This window comes from Macaca fascicularis, chromosome 16 (genome assembly GCF_037993035.2).
Source record: "Macaca fascicularis isolate 582-1 chromosome 16, T2T-MFA8v1.1".
NCBI classification, from domain to species: Eukaryota; Metazoa; Chordata; class Mammalia; order Primates; family Cercopithecidae; genus Macaca; species Macaca fascicularis.
The window spans coordinates 7,316,179-7,330,541 of NC_088390.1; positions in this window are offsets into that span (position 1 = coordinate 7,316,179).

The following is a 14,363-nucleotide window of genomic DNA, read 5'->3' on the forward strand; positions in this document are numbered from 1 at the left end:
GCCCAGGCTGGAGTGCGGTGGCACGATCTCGGCTCACTGCAAGCTCCGCCTCCCGGGTTCACACCATTCTCCTGCCTCAGCCTCCCGAGCAGCTGGGACTACAGGTACCCGCCACCACGCCCGGCTGATTTTTTGTATTTTTAGTAGAGACGGGGTTTCACCGTGTTAGCCAGGATGGTCTCGATCTCCTGACCTCGTGACCCGCCCGCCTTGGCCTCCCAAAGTGCTGGGATTACAGGCGTGAGCCACCGCGCCCGGCCTCTTTTTTCTTTTTTTTCTTTCTTTCTTTTTTTTTTTTTTTTTTTTTTTTTTGAGACAGTCTTGCTCTGTCACCCAGGCTGGAACGCAGTGGCGATCTTGGCTCATCACAACCTCTGCCTCTCAGGTTCAAGCAATTCTTGTGCCTCAGCTTCCCAAGTAGCTGGGATTACAGGCATGCACCACCATGTCCAGCTAATTTTTAAAATATTTTTAGTAGAGATGGGGTTTCACCATGTTGGCCAGGCTGTTCTCGGCCTCCTGACCTCAGGTCATCCGCCCACCTTGGCCTCCCAAAATTCTAGGAGGGAAAATAGCTGGGACTACAGGCGTGAGCTACCGCACCCAACCCTCAACAAATATTTCCTAAGTGTCTATAATGTGCCACACATGGCCAGGCACAATGGTTATGTCTGTAGTCCCAGCTACCCAGGAAGCTGAGGTGAGAAGATCGCTTAAGCCTATAAGTTCGAGGCTGCAGTGAGCTGTGATCATGCCACTGAACCCCAGCCTGGGCAACAGAGGGAGATTCTATCTCTAAAAAAAAAAAAGGTGTGGCCAGGCATGGTGGCTCATGCCTGTAATCCCAGCGCTTTGGGAGGCAGAGGCAGGAAGATCACGAGGTCAGGAGTTAGAGACCAGCCTAACCAACATTGTGAAACCCTATCTACTAGAAATACAAAAAATTAGCTGGTGGCAGGGGCCTGTAATCGCAGCTACTCAGGAGGCTGAAGCAGGAGAATCACTTGAATCTGGCAGGCACAGGTTGCAGTGAGCTGAGATCACATCACTGCACTCCAGCCTGGGCAACAGAGCGAGACTCCATCTCAAAAAAAAGGGGTGGGGGCCAGGCAAGGTGGCTCACACCTGTAATCCCAGCACTTTGGGAGGCTGAGGCAGGCAGATCACGAGGTCAGGAGTGCGAGAACAGCCTGGCCAACATGGTGAAACCCCGTCTCACTAAAGATACAAAAAATTAGCTGGTCGTGGCGACACATGTCTGTAGTCCCAGCTACTCTGGAGACTGAGGCAAGATAATTGCTTGAACCCAGGAGGTGGAGGTTGCAAGGTTGCAGTGAGCCGAGATCGCGCCATTGCACTCCAGCCTGGACAACAGCAAGACTCTGTCTCGATTAAAAAAAAAAAAAAAAAAAGCCAGGTGCAGTGGCTCATGCCTGTAATCCCAGCACTTTGGGAGGTCAAGAGTTCAAGACCAGCCTGGCCAACATGGTGAAACCCCGTCTCTACTTAAAATACAAAATTTAGCCAGGCATGCTGGTGGGTGCCTGTAATCCTAGCTACTCGAGAGGCTAAAGCAGGAGAATTGCTTGAACCCGGGAGGCAGATGTTGCAATGAGCCAAGATTGCGCCATTGCACTCTAGCCTGGGGGACAAGAGCAAGACTTCGTCTGAAAAAAAAAAAAAAAAAGGATCAGTCACTATAGTTGACCCTGGCAATACAGCAGGAAACAAAACAGATAAGGATACTGAACTCATGCAACTTATTTTCTAGAAGGAAGAAGCAGACAATAAAGACATAAACAAAACAGTGCATGTTTTGAAGGCAATAAAGCAGTGTAATATGATGAGGTTCAATCTACTCTAGGATGAGGTCAGGGAGAACTTTTTGAGGAAATGACTGTTAAATAATAAGCCAGTGGCTGGGCGCAATGGCTCATGCCTGTAATCCCGGCACTTTGGGAGGCTGAGGCAGGTGGTTCACCTGAGGTCAGGAGTTCAAGACCAGCCTGGCCAACATGGTGAAAACCCATCTCTACTAAAAATATTGTTAAAAATTAGCCAGGCATGATGGTATGTGCCTGTAATCCCAGCTACTCAGGAGGCTGAGGCAGGAGAATCGCTTGAACCTGGGAGGCAGAGGTTGCAGTGAGCCGAGATAGTGCCATTGCACTCCAACCTGGGTGACAAGAGCAAAACTCCATCTCAAAAAAACAAAAAATAATAATAGTAAGCCACGAGGGAACCATATTATAGGCAGAAGGAACAGCAAGTGCAAAGGCCTTGTATGGATTGCCCCTTTGAGACTCATACTAATTAATTTAAAGCAGAATTTCTCAACTTTGACACTGTCAACATTTTTTCTCCCTGCTATCTCTATTGCCATTTTGGGCTAATTTTTTGTTGTCCTGCATATTATAGGATATTTAGGAGCATCTCTGACTTCTACCAATTAGATACACCCTCCCCTGCACCTAAGTGTGACAAAAATGTCTCCAGATATTGCCAAATGTCCCAGGGAGGAGAGGAGCAAAATGGGTCCCAGTAAAGTGTGACTGGTGAGCATCATTGTGGATTTTTTTCCTCTAATGGCCTTGAAGTAAGTAGTTGGATAACAGGATCCAAGTAGGGACCAGACGTGGTGGTTCACGCCTGTAATCCCAGCACTTTGGGAGGCTGAGGCGGGCGGATCACCTGAGGTCAGGAATTTGAGACCAGCCTGACCAACATGGAGAAACCCTGTCTCTACTAGGAATACAAAATTAACCGGGCGTGTTGACGCATTCCTGCAATCCCAGCTACTCGGGAGACTGAAGCAGGAGAATCGCTTGAACCTGGGAGGCAGAGGTTACAGTGAGCCAAGGTCTTACCATTGCACTCCAGCCTGGGCAACAAGACTGAAACTCCGTCAAAAAAAAAAAAAAGTAAAAAAAAAGGATCCAAGTAGATGAATAGTTGAAATTAACTAGAGTTGGGTGTTACTAAAAAGAGGAAGAAGGAGTTTTATAATATTTTCATGAGAGTGATTGTGTTAGATTATATATGTAAATTGGGTAAGAGGGAGAGCAAACACAAAAGAGTTGATGGATAGTGAAAAACTGGTAGGGTCAATGGTTTAGAGGTCCCCTGAGGTGAAGGAAGTGAGGATACATGAGGCTGGGCATGGTGGCTCATGTCTGTAATCCCAACACTTAGGGAGGCTGAGGTAGGTGGATCACATGAGCTCAGGAGTTGGAGACCAGCCTGGGCAACATGGCAAAACCTCATCTCTACCAAAAAAATACAATAGCAAAAAGTTACCCAGGCATGGTGGCTGGCACCTGTAGTCCTAGCTACTCACTTGAGAGGCTGCGGTGGGAGGATCACTTAAGTCTAGGAGGTCGAGGCTACTGTGAGCCATGATCATACCACTGCACTCCAGCCTGGGCAACAGAGGGAGACCCTGTCTCAAAAACAGAAAAGAAAGGGCCAGGTGCGGTGGCTGAAGCCTGTAATCCAGCACTTTGAGAGGCCGAGGCGGGCAGATCACAAGGTCAGGAGATCAAGACCATCCTGGCTAACACGGTGAAACCCCATCTATACTAAAAATACAAAAAAATTAGCTGGGCATGGTGGTGGGCACCTGTAATCCCAGCTACTCAGGAGGCTGAGGCAGGAGAATGGCATGAACCCGGGAGACAGAGCTTGCAGTGAGCCAAGATGGCGCCACTGCACTCCAGCCCAGGCGACAGAGCAAGACTGCGTCTCAAAAAAAAAAAAAGAAAGAAAGAAAAAATAGAGAGAGAGAGAAAGGGCTGGGCGTGGTGGCTCATGCCTGTAATCCCAGCACTTTGAGAGGCTGAGGCGGACAGATCACGAGGTCAGGAGATCAAGACCATCCTGGCTAACATGGTGAAACCCTGTCTCTACTAAAAATACAAAGAAAATTAGCCGGGCATGGTGGCAGGTTCCTGTAGTCCTAGCTACTCGGGAGGCTGAGGCAGGAGAATGGCATGAACCCGGGAGGCGGAGCTTGCAGTGAGCAGAGATTGCGCCACTGGGCAACAGAGTGAAACTCTGTCTCAATAAATAAATAAATAAAATTTTTTAAAAAGCAAAAAAAAAAAAAAAAAAAGAAGTGAGAATATGTGAGTAAATGAACTAGAAGGCCAGAAATGATTATGAAACATTCCTGGCTTGAATCTAAAAAATTGGAAGAAGGCCAGGCACAGTGGCTCATGCCTATAATCTTAGCACTTTGGGAGGCCGAAGCAAGCAGATCACTTGAGGCCAAGCAGATTGCTTGAGGCTTGAGACCAGCCTGACTTGTTAACATGGCAAAACCCCATCTCTACTAAAAATACGAAAATTGGCCAGGTGTCGGAGGCCTGCAGAGAGCCGAGATCACGCTACTGCACTCCAGCTTGGGTGACAGAGCAAGACTCGGTCTCAAAAAAAAAAGCCAGGCGTAATCCCAGCTTCTTGGGAGGTTGAGCCATGAGAACTGCTTGAATCCAGGAAGCAGAAATTGCAGTGAACTGAGATCACACCACTGCACTCCTGCCTGGGCAACACAGCAAGACTCTGTCTCAAAACAAAAGAAAAAAATTGTTGCTAGGCATGGCAGCTCATGCCCGTAATCCCAGCATTTTGGGAGGCCAAGGCCGACAGATAGCTTGAGGTCAGGAATTCGAGACCAGCCTGGGCAACATGGTGAAACCTATCTCTGCTAAAAATAAAAAAATTAGCCAGGCATGGTGGTGGGTGCCTATAATCTCCGCTACTCGGGCGACTGAGAATCGCTTGAACCCCAGAGGCAGAGGTTGCAGTGAGCCGAGATCATGACACCGCACTCTAGCCTGAGCAACAAGAGAGAAATTCCCAGCACTTTAGAAGGCCGAGGTTGGCGGATCACTTGAGTTCCGGGGTTCGTGACCAAACTGGCCAACATGGTGAAACCCTGTCTCTACTAAAAACACAAAAATTAGCCGGGCATGGTGGTGCACACCTGTAATCCCAGCTACTCAGGAGGTTGAGGCAGGAGATTCGCTTGAACCCAGGAAGCAGAGGTTGCAGTGAGCTGAGATGGTGCCATTGCACTCCAGCCTGGGCAACAGAGTGAGACTCCATCTCAAAAAAAAAAAATTGGGAGAGTTTGTTTTTAGAGATAACAAAGCCTAGGGTAGAGGTCTGAGGATAGGCTGAAGAGGAAGATCACTGGAGAAGAGACTGAGGAGCGGAGAGGCCACGATGGATTGCCCTGATGGATTCTGAAGTTATCAACGATGATGTGAAGAAAATAGGTGAAAAGAGGAAGAGGATGAGCCACAGGTGCTAACATTATCAGTGAATGTGGCTGAACAACCAGGTTTGAAGACCCTCGCAACAAGTAGAGGCAGCAGATCATATAGTTTGAGACATTAATTTCAAAGAGCAGAGGATTTTGAAAGATGAAGAAAGAATAAGGGTCTAAGGCCGGGCGCAGTGGCTCACGCCTATAATCCCAGCACTTTGGGAGGCCGAGGCAGGCAGATCACGAGGTCAGGAGTTCGAGACCAGCCTGATCAACATGGTGAAACCCCGTCTCTACTAAAAATACAAAAATTAGCTGGGCGTGGTCGTGCACGTTTGTAATCCCAGCTACTCAGGAGGCTGAGGCAGGAGAATCATTTGAACCCGGGAGGCGGAGGTTGCAGTGAGCCAAGATTGCACTACTGTACTCCAGCCGGGGTGACAGGGCGAGACTCCATCTCAAAAATCAAACAAAAAAAAAGGGTCTAGACGCAGCACTAGGGAGCAATACTCATACTTGACTCTGCAATATGCAAAGACCGATGAACAAGTCTCTGTAAAGAGGGTTGCCAGGGAAGTGTGCCCTCCAGACGCCAGGTTCCAGTAAGGTCTAGGAAAGGGAGGTTCAGAGAAGAGGATGGACTTACAAGGATGATGACAGACATTGAGTCCAGAGGTAACAATGGAAAAGTTTGAAAAGTCAAGTCTGGTTGGAAGATTGGGTGATATTAGGGGATATACACAACAGTATGGGATGGTAGATGATGACATTATGAGTTAAACAACCTCGTATGAAAACCCAACCAACTTGTTTGTTTCTACAGGAAAATGTTCTGAGTTCTGAAAACTGATACATAAATTAACTTTGGAAACTTGCAGCATTATTTATAAAGTAATTGGTCACTGATTAGATTTAAGGCAGATGGAATATTCCAGGTTCTAATTCTGCTTCCTTCAGGACTTCATCCTTGGGCTTTGACCATCTCATCTATCGAATAGGAGTGATAATGTTTTTGCCTACTTGGGAAACAAGAGGCTGGGCTAAGTGTTCCACTACGGTTCATTCTGGAGTAAATATTTGAGATACAGATTTGGGAAAGAAGTGAAAAAGTGACCAACTCATTTATGAGGCTAGGGTAATCTTGCCCCTGAAATCAGTTAGGAATAATATAAGAAATGAATTTTAGGCCCGTTTAATCTATGAATATAGACCCAAAAGTCTTTAATAAAATATTACTTAACTAGGCTGGGAGCAGTGGCTCACACCTGCAATCCCAGCACTTTGGGAGGCTGAGATGGGCAGAACACATGAGGCCAGGAGTTCAAAACCAGCCTGACCAACATGGTGAAACCCCACCTCTACTAAAAATATCAAATAATTCAGCCGGGCACGGTGGCTCACGCCTGTAATCCCAGCACTTTGGGAGGCCAAGGCAGGTGGATCACGAGGTCAGGAGATCGAGACCATCCTGGCTAACACAATGAAACCCTGTCTCTACTAAAAATACAAAAAATTAGCTAGGTGTGGTGGCGGGCGCCTGTAGTCCCAGCTACTCGGGAGGCTGAGGCAGGAGAATGGCATGAACCTGGGAGGCAGAGCTTGCAGTGAGCCGAGATAGCACCACTGCACTCCACCCTGGGCGAAAGAGCGAGACTCTGTCTCACACACAAAAAAAATTAGTAGCCGGGCGCGGTGGCTCAAGCCTGTAATCCCAGCACTTTGGGAGGCCAAGACGGGCGGATCACGAGGTCAGGAGTTCGAGACCATCCTGGCTAACACAGTGAAACCCCGTCTCTACTAAAAAATACAAAAAAAAAACTAGCCGGGCGAGGTGGTGGGCGCCTGTAGTCCCGGCTACTCGGGAGGCTGAGGCAGGAGAATGGCGTAAAAACCCGGGAGGCGGAGCTTGCAGTGAGCTGAGATCCGGCCACTGCACTCCACCCTGGGCGACATAGCGAGACTCCGTCTCAAAAAAAAAAAAAAAAATTAGCCAGGCGTGGTGACGCACGCCTGTAGTCCCAGCTATTCAGGAGGCTGAGACGGGAGAATCGCTTGAACCTGAGAGGCAGAGGTTGCAGTGAGGCGAGATGGTGCCACTGCACCCCAGCCTGGGTGACACAGCAAGATTTTGTCTAAAAAAAACAAAACAAAAAAATTACAAAATCCATCAATGTAGTTTATCAAATAATAGACTAAAGGAAAAAAATCAGCAGGACACAGTGGCTCTTGCCTGTAATCCCAGCACTTTGGGAGGCCAAGGTGGGTGAATCACGAGGTCAGGAGATTGAGACCATCCTGGCTAACATGGCGAAACCCCATCTCTACTAAAAATACAAAAAATTAGCCAGGGGTGGTGGCACACACCTGTAGTCCCAGCTACTTGGGAGGCTGAGGCAGGAGAAACACTTGAACCCAGGAGACGGAGCTTGCAGTGAGCCGAGATCACGCCACTGCACTCCAGCCTGGGTGACAGAGTGAGACTTCATCTCAAAAAAAAAAAAAAACCAAAAAAGCAGAAAAAAGAAAAAAAGAAAAAAAATCATATGGCTATTTCAAATGAGAATTTTAAAGGGGATTTGATGAGGTTCAATATCTGCTTATCATAAAAACCCTTAGCACACAAAGTTTAGGTAGGAAATTCTTATACTTAAGGAATAATGTTAGACTGATCTCTTTTATTATTGAGGAAAAAAACAAAGATGTCCAGTGTTACCACCCTTATTTTACAAAATCCTGGAGGTCTTGAGCAGTACTACAAGAAAATAAAAGAAACAAGTAGTGCAAAGATAGGAAAGGAAAACATAAAACTGATTATTTGCCGGACGCAGTAGCTCATGGCTAATCCCAGCACTTTGGGAGGCCGAGGTGGGTGGATCAACAGGTGAGGAGTTCGAGACCAGCCTGGCCAACGTGGTGAACCTATCTCTACTAAAAATACAAAAATTAGCTGCAGGTGGTAGCTCATACCTGTAATCCCAGCTGCTTGCGAGGCTGAGGCAGAAGAATCACTTGAACCTGGAAGGTAGAGGTCACAGTGAGCCAAGATCACGCCACTGCACTCCAGCCTGGGCAACAGAGCAAGACTCCGTCTCAAAAAAACAACAAAACAAAACAAAACAAAACAAAAACCCTGATTATTTGCAGGTAGTATAATCATCTACTTAGAAAAACCAATAAAATCACCAGTCGCAGTAGCTCACGCCTGTAATCCCAGCACTTTGGGAGGCTAAGGCAGGTGGATCACCTGATGTCTGGAGTTCGAGACCAGCCTAACCAACTTGAAGAAACCCCACTTCTACTAAAAATACAAAATTAGCCAGGAATGGTGGTGCATGCCTGTAATCCCAGTTACTCAGGAGATTGAGACAGGAGAATTGCTTGAACCCCAGAGGCAGAGGTTGCAGTGAGCTGAGATAGCGCCATTGCACCCTAGCCTGCGTAATGATTGAAACTCCGTCTTAAAATAAATAAATACAATAAAATCAACAGAAAGACTGTAGAACCAACAAGGGTATTCATAAAGGTTGTTGTGTACAAAATTAACCTATAAAACAAATAAACAAAAAAACCACCAGTATTTTACTGCACCAGAAATAACCAACCAGAAAATGTTAAGAAAAAAAAAAAGAAAAAACAAGGCCAGGCACAGTGGCTCATGCCTGTAATCTCAGCACTCTGGGAGGCCAAGGTGGGTGGATACTTGAGCCCAAGAGTTTTAGGCCGGCCTGGGCAACACAGGGAAACCCTATCTCTACAAAAAAAAAAAAATACAAAAATTTGCTGGGCGTGGTGGTATGTGCACAACTGTAGTCCCAGGTACTTGGGAGGCTGAAGTGGGAGGATTTCTTGAGCCCAGGAGGTCAAGACTGCAGTGAGCTGTGATTGCACCACTCTACTCCAGCCAGGACAACAGAGTGGCACTCTGTTTCAAAAAAAAAAAAGAAGAAAGAAAAAGAATAATAAAAATAATATTTGGCCAGGCGCGGTGGCTCAAGCCTGTAATCCCAGCACTTTGGGAGGCCGAGGCGGGTGGATCACGAGGTCAGGAGATCGAGACTATCCTGGCTAACATGGTGAAACCCCGTCTCTACTAAAAATACAAAAAACTAGCCGGGCGTGGTGGCGGGCGCCTGTAGTCCCAGCTACTTGGGAGGCTGAGGCAGGAGAATGGCGTAAACCCGGGAGGCGGAGCTTGCAGTGAGCCGAGATCGCGCCACTGCACTCCAGCCTGGGAGACACAGCGAGACTCTGTCTCAAAAAAAATAAAAATAAAAATAAAAATAAATAACATTCAATGGCCAGGCCCGGTGGCTCACACTTGTAATCCCAGCACTTTGGGAGGCCGAGGCGGGTGGATCACAAGGTCAGGAGTTGGAGACCAGCCTGTCCGTCCAACATGGCGAAAGCCCGTTTCTGCTAAAAATACAAAAAATTAGCCAGGCGTAGTGGCACACGCCTGTAGTCCCAGATACTCGGGAAGGTGAGGCAGGAGAATTGCTTGAACCAGGGAGGTGGAGGTTGCAGTGAGCCAAGATCTCACCATCGCACTCCAACCTGGGCAACAGGGTGAGACTATGTCTCAAAAATAAATAAATAAATAACATTCAATTTGCATCAGTGACAAAATTATAAGGCATCTAGGAACTAACCAAGAATTCCTAAAACTTTAGTGGAAAAATGTTTTTTAGTTCTCATAAAATACATAGATGACAGCCTGAATATATAAATCAATAGTCCATGCTTTCGAATGGGATGACTTAATATTATAAAGATATCGACTGTCCTTAGAATAACTTATAATTAAATGCTACCAATAAAAACCCAACTGGCAGCCAGGTGTGGTGGCTCATGCCGGTAATTCCAGCACTTTGGGAGGCCGAAGCAGGTGGATCACCTGAGGTCAGGAGTTCAAGACCAGCCTGACCAACATGGTGAAACTCCATCTTTACTAAAAATACAAAAATTAGCCCATAGTGGTGGCTTATGCCATAATCCCAGCTACTTGGGAGGCCAAGGCAGGAGAATATCTTGAACCCGGGAAGCAGATGTTGCAGTGAGCTGAGATCGTGCCATTGCACTCCAGCCTGGGTGACAAGATCGACATTCCATCTCAAAAAAGAAAAGATAGGCTGGGCGCAGTGGCTTATGCCTGGAATCCCAGCACTTTGGGAGGCCGAGGCGGGCAGATCATGAGGTCAAGAGATCGAGACCATCCTGGCCAACATGGTGAAACCCTATCTCTACTAAAAATGCACAAAATTAGCCTGGTGTGGTGGCAGGCGCCTGTAATCCCAGCTACTTGGGAGGCTGAGGCAGGAGAATCGCTCGAACTCAGGAGACGGAGGTTGCAGTGAGCCGAGATGGCGCCATTGCACTCCAGCCTGGGCAAAAAGAGTGAAACTCCATCTCAAAAAAAAAAAAAAAAAAAAAAAAAAAAAAAAAAAATCCAACTGTTGTTTTAGTTTTTTTTTTTTTTTTAAAAAAAAACATTAAATTTATGTAAGCAAGTTTTTTTTTTAAAGGATCTTGTTAAGTGTATCCCCAAATTTGTATAGAGCAATAAAAAACAACAAATATTCAGTCTATAGTGAAAAGAAAGAGTAACAGCCGGGCACGGTGGCTCACACTTGTAATCCAGCACTTTGGGAGGCTGAGGCGGGTGGATCACTTGAGGACAAGAGTTCAAGACCAGCCTGGCCAAGATGGTGAAACCCGGTCTCTACTAAAAATACAAAACAATTAGCCAGGCATGGTGGTGGGCACCTGTAACCCCAGCTACTCAGGAGGCTGAGGCAGAGGAACACCTTGAACCCAGGAGACAGAGGTTGCAGTGAGTCGAGATCAGGCTATTGCAATCCAGCCTGGGCAACAAGAGAAAACTCTGTCTCAAAAAAAAGAAAGAAAGAAAGAGTAACAAGAAATCTCTTGCCTTTCCCGGAAATTTAAACTTGCTACAAAGTATCATAAAAATCAACTTGTGCAAGAACAGACAAATACATCAATGGAACAGAATACAAATTCAGAGACAGACCCTTACATCATACATCAGAATTTCATATATGATAAAAGTGGTTCACTAAAGAGAAAAATAAATTGGATCCCTAACACCTAAAACAAGGATGAATTCCGGAAGAATCAAGAAGACACCTAAATGTGAAAAGTAAAACTGTAAAGTTACTGGAAGAAAATGTAAAAGAATACATCTGTGGTGCAGAGTTGGGAAAGAATATATACAAATGATCAGCAATCACAAACCATAAGGAGAAAAAAATGGTCATTTTCATTACACTTAAATTAAGAATTTCTATTCTGGCCAGGAGCGATGGCTCACACCTATAATCCTAGCACTCTAGGAGGCCGAGGTGGGTGGGTCACCTGAGGTCAGGAGCTCCAGACCCACCTCACCAACATGGCGAAACACCGTCTCTACTAAAAATACAAAAATTAGCTGCATGTGCTAGCTCACACCTGTAATCCCAGCTACTCAGGAGGCTAAGGCAAGAAAATCACTTGAACCCAGTGGGCAGAGGTTGCGGTGAGACAAGATTGCGCCACTGCACTCCAGCCTGGGTGACAGAGCCAGATTCCATCTGAAAAAAAGAAAAAAAAATAAATCTATTTCATGAAGTTCACAAAGGAAAAATTAATATAGAGATAATAGAAAAGGAGAAGGTATTTGCAATGCCTAAATCTGACAAGTAACTGATCTCTCTCTCTCTTTATTTTTTTTTTTTTTGAGACGAAGTTTCGCTCTTGTTGCCCAGGCTGGAGTGCAATGGTGCGATCTCGGCTCACTGCAACTTCTGCCTCCCTGGTTCAAGTGATTCTCTTGCCTCAGCCTCCTGAGTAGCTGGGATTACAGGCGTGCACCACCACGCCAGGCTAAATTTGTATTTTTAGTAGAGACAGGGTTTCTCCATGTTGGTCAGCTAGTCTCAAACTCCTGACCTCAGGTGATCAGCCCACCTTAGCCTCCCAAAGTGCTGGGATTACAGGCGTGAGCCACTGTGCCCAGCCTGATCTCATTTTTTGTTTGTTTGTTTGAGAGGGATCCTCGCTCTGTCACCCAGACTGGAGTGCAGTGGCATGATCTCGTCTCACTGCAACCTCCACCACCCGGGTTCAGATGGTTCTCTTGCCTTAGCCTCCCTAGTAGCTGGAATTACAGGCACCTGTCACCGCGCCTGGTGACGCCTGGCTGATTTTTGTATTTTTAGTAGAGGCAGGGTTTCACTATGTTGGCCAGGCTGATCTTGAACCCCTGACCTCAGGTGATCTGCCAGCCTCAGCCTCCCAAAGTGCTGGGATTACAGGCATGAGCCACCGCACCCAGCCAGTGCCATATTATTTGTTGTGGTTGAGAACTGGAGGCCCAATGGGTGCTCCTCAGTGGGACTGTGAGCAGGTAAAGTGTGATGCAACTCATGCTGTAAAGTATCGTGCAGCCATAGCTTTGATCATCATACAACACAAGTGGATTTTAAAAACATCATGGTTACTGAAAATAAGATCAGAGTGAAATATATAACAAGATGCTATTTACAGAAATTTAAAATGTTTGGGCCGGGCGTGATGACTCACACCTGTAATCCCAGCACTTTGGGAGGCTGAGGTGGGCAGATCACTTGAGGTCAGGTGTTGAAGACCAGCCTGGCCAACATGGTGAAACCCCATCTCTACTTAAAATACAAAAATTAGCCAGGCACAGTGGTGCGAGCCTGTAATCCCAGCTACTCGGGAGGCTGAGGCAGGAGAATCACTTGAACCTGCGAAGCAGAGGCTGCAGTGAATGGAGATCACCCCACTGCACTCCAGCCTGGGTGACAGAGTGAGACTGTGTCTCATAAAAAGAAGGAAAAAAAAGCTTTGCACACAAAATGATGTATATTTAGTAAGAGCACAAAGAAAAACAAATGAACATTTAATGCATTGCAATAATCTACTTTTTTTTTTTTTCTTGTGAGACGGTCTCACTCAAGTGATCCTCCTGTCTCAGCCTCCTAATCTACTAGGATAACAGTGGGATTACAGGTGTGAGTCACCACACCCAGCCTGGAATAATTGACTTTTGAAGGAGGAAAAATGAGAAATGGATATGGAAATAGATAATTAAAAAAAAAACAAGCATTTGGGTGTGGTGACTCAAGCCTGTAGTCTCAGCTACCTGGGAGGCTGAGGTGAGAGGGCTGCTTGAGCCCAGGAAGTGTAGGCTGCAGTGATCCATGACTGTGCCTCTCACTCGAGCCTGAGCAACAGAGACCTCAACTCAAAACCAATAAAATTGCTGGGCGTGGTAGCTCACGCCAGTAATCCCAGCACTTTGGGAGCCTGAGGCAAGTGGATCACCTGAGGTCGGGAGTTGGAAACAAGCCTGACCAACATGGTGAAATCCCCCATCTCTACTAAAAATACAAAATTAGCCAGGCCTAGTGGCGCATGCCTATAATCTCAGCTATTCCGGAGGCTGAGGCAGGAGAATGGCTTGAACCCAGGAGGCGGAGGTTGCAGTGAGCCAAGGGTCGCTTGATTGCACTCCAGCCTGGGTAACAAGAGCGAAACTCCGTCTCAAAACAAACAAAAACAAAAATAAAAATGAGAAATAGATCAATGAAGACAGTGTGATAAGAACTGTGTCATTTGTTCAGTCTTCTGTGCTGGAACTCAGGGATCAAGGTCCCCAGAAGCTGGAAATGAAGTGAACCTGTGGAGCAGGAGCTGGGTGGGGAAGCTTTCTCTGAAGGAAGAAGAGGAGTCCTTTGGCATTCCGGATTTTTTTTTTTTTTTTTTCTTGAGACGGAGTCTCACTCAGTCGCCAGGCTGGAGTGCAGGGGCACGATCTCGGCTCACTGCAACCTCCACCTCCCGGGTTCAAGCCATTCTCCTGCCTCAGCCTCCCGAGTAGCTGGGATTACAGGTGTGCATAACCACGCCTGGCTAATTTTTGTATCTTTAGCAGAGATGGGGTTTCTCCATGTTGGCCGGGCTGGTTTCAAACTCCTGACCTCAGGTGATCCGCCTTCCTCCGCCTCCCAAAGTGCTGGGATTACAGGTGTGAGCCACCGCGCCCAGCCGGCATTCCATATTTTGCAGGGGA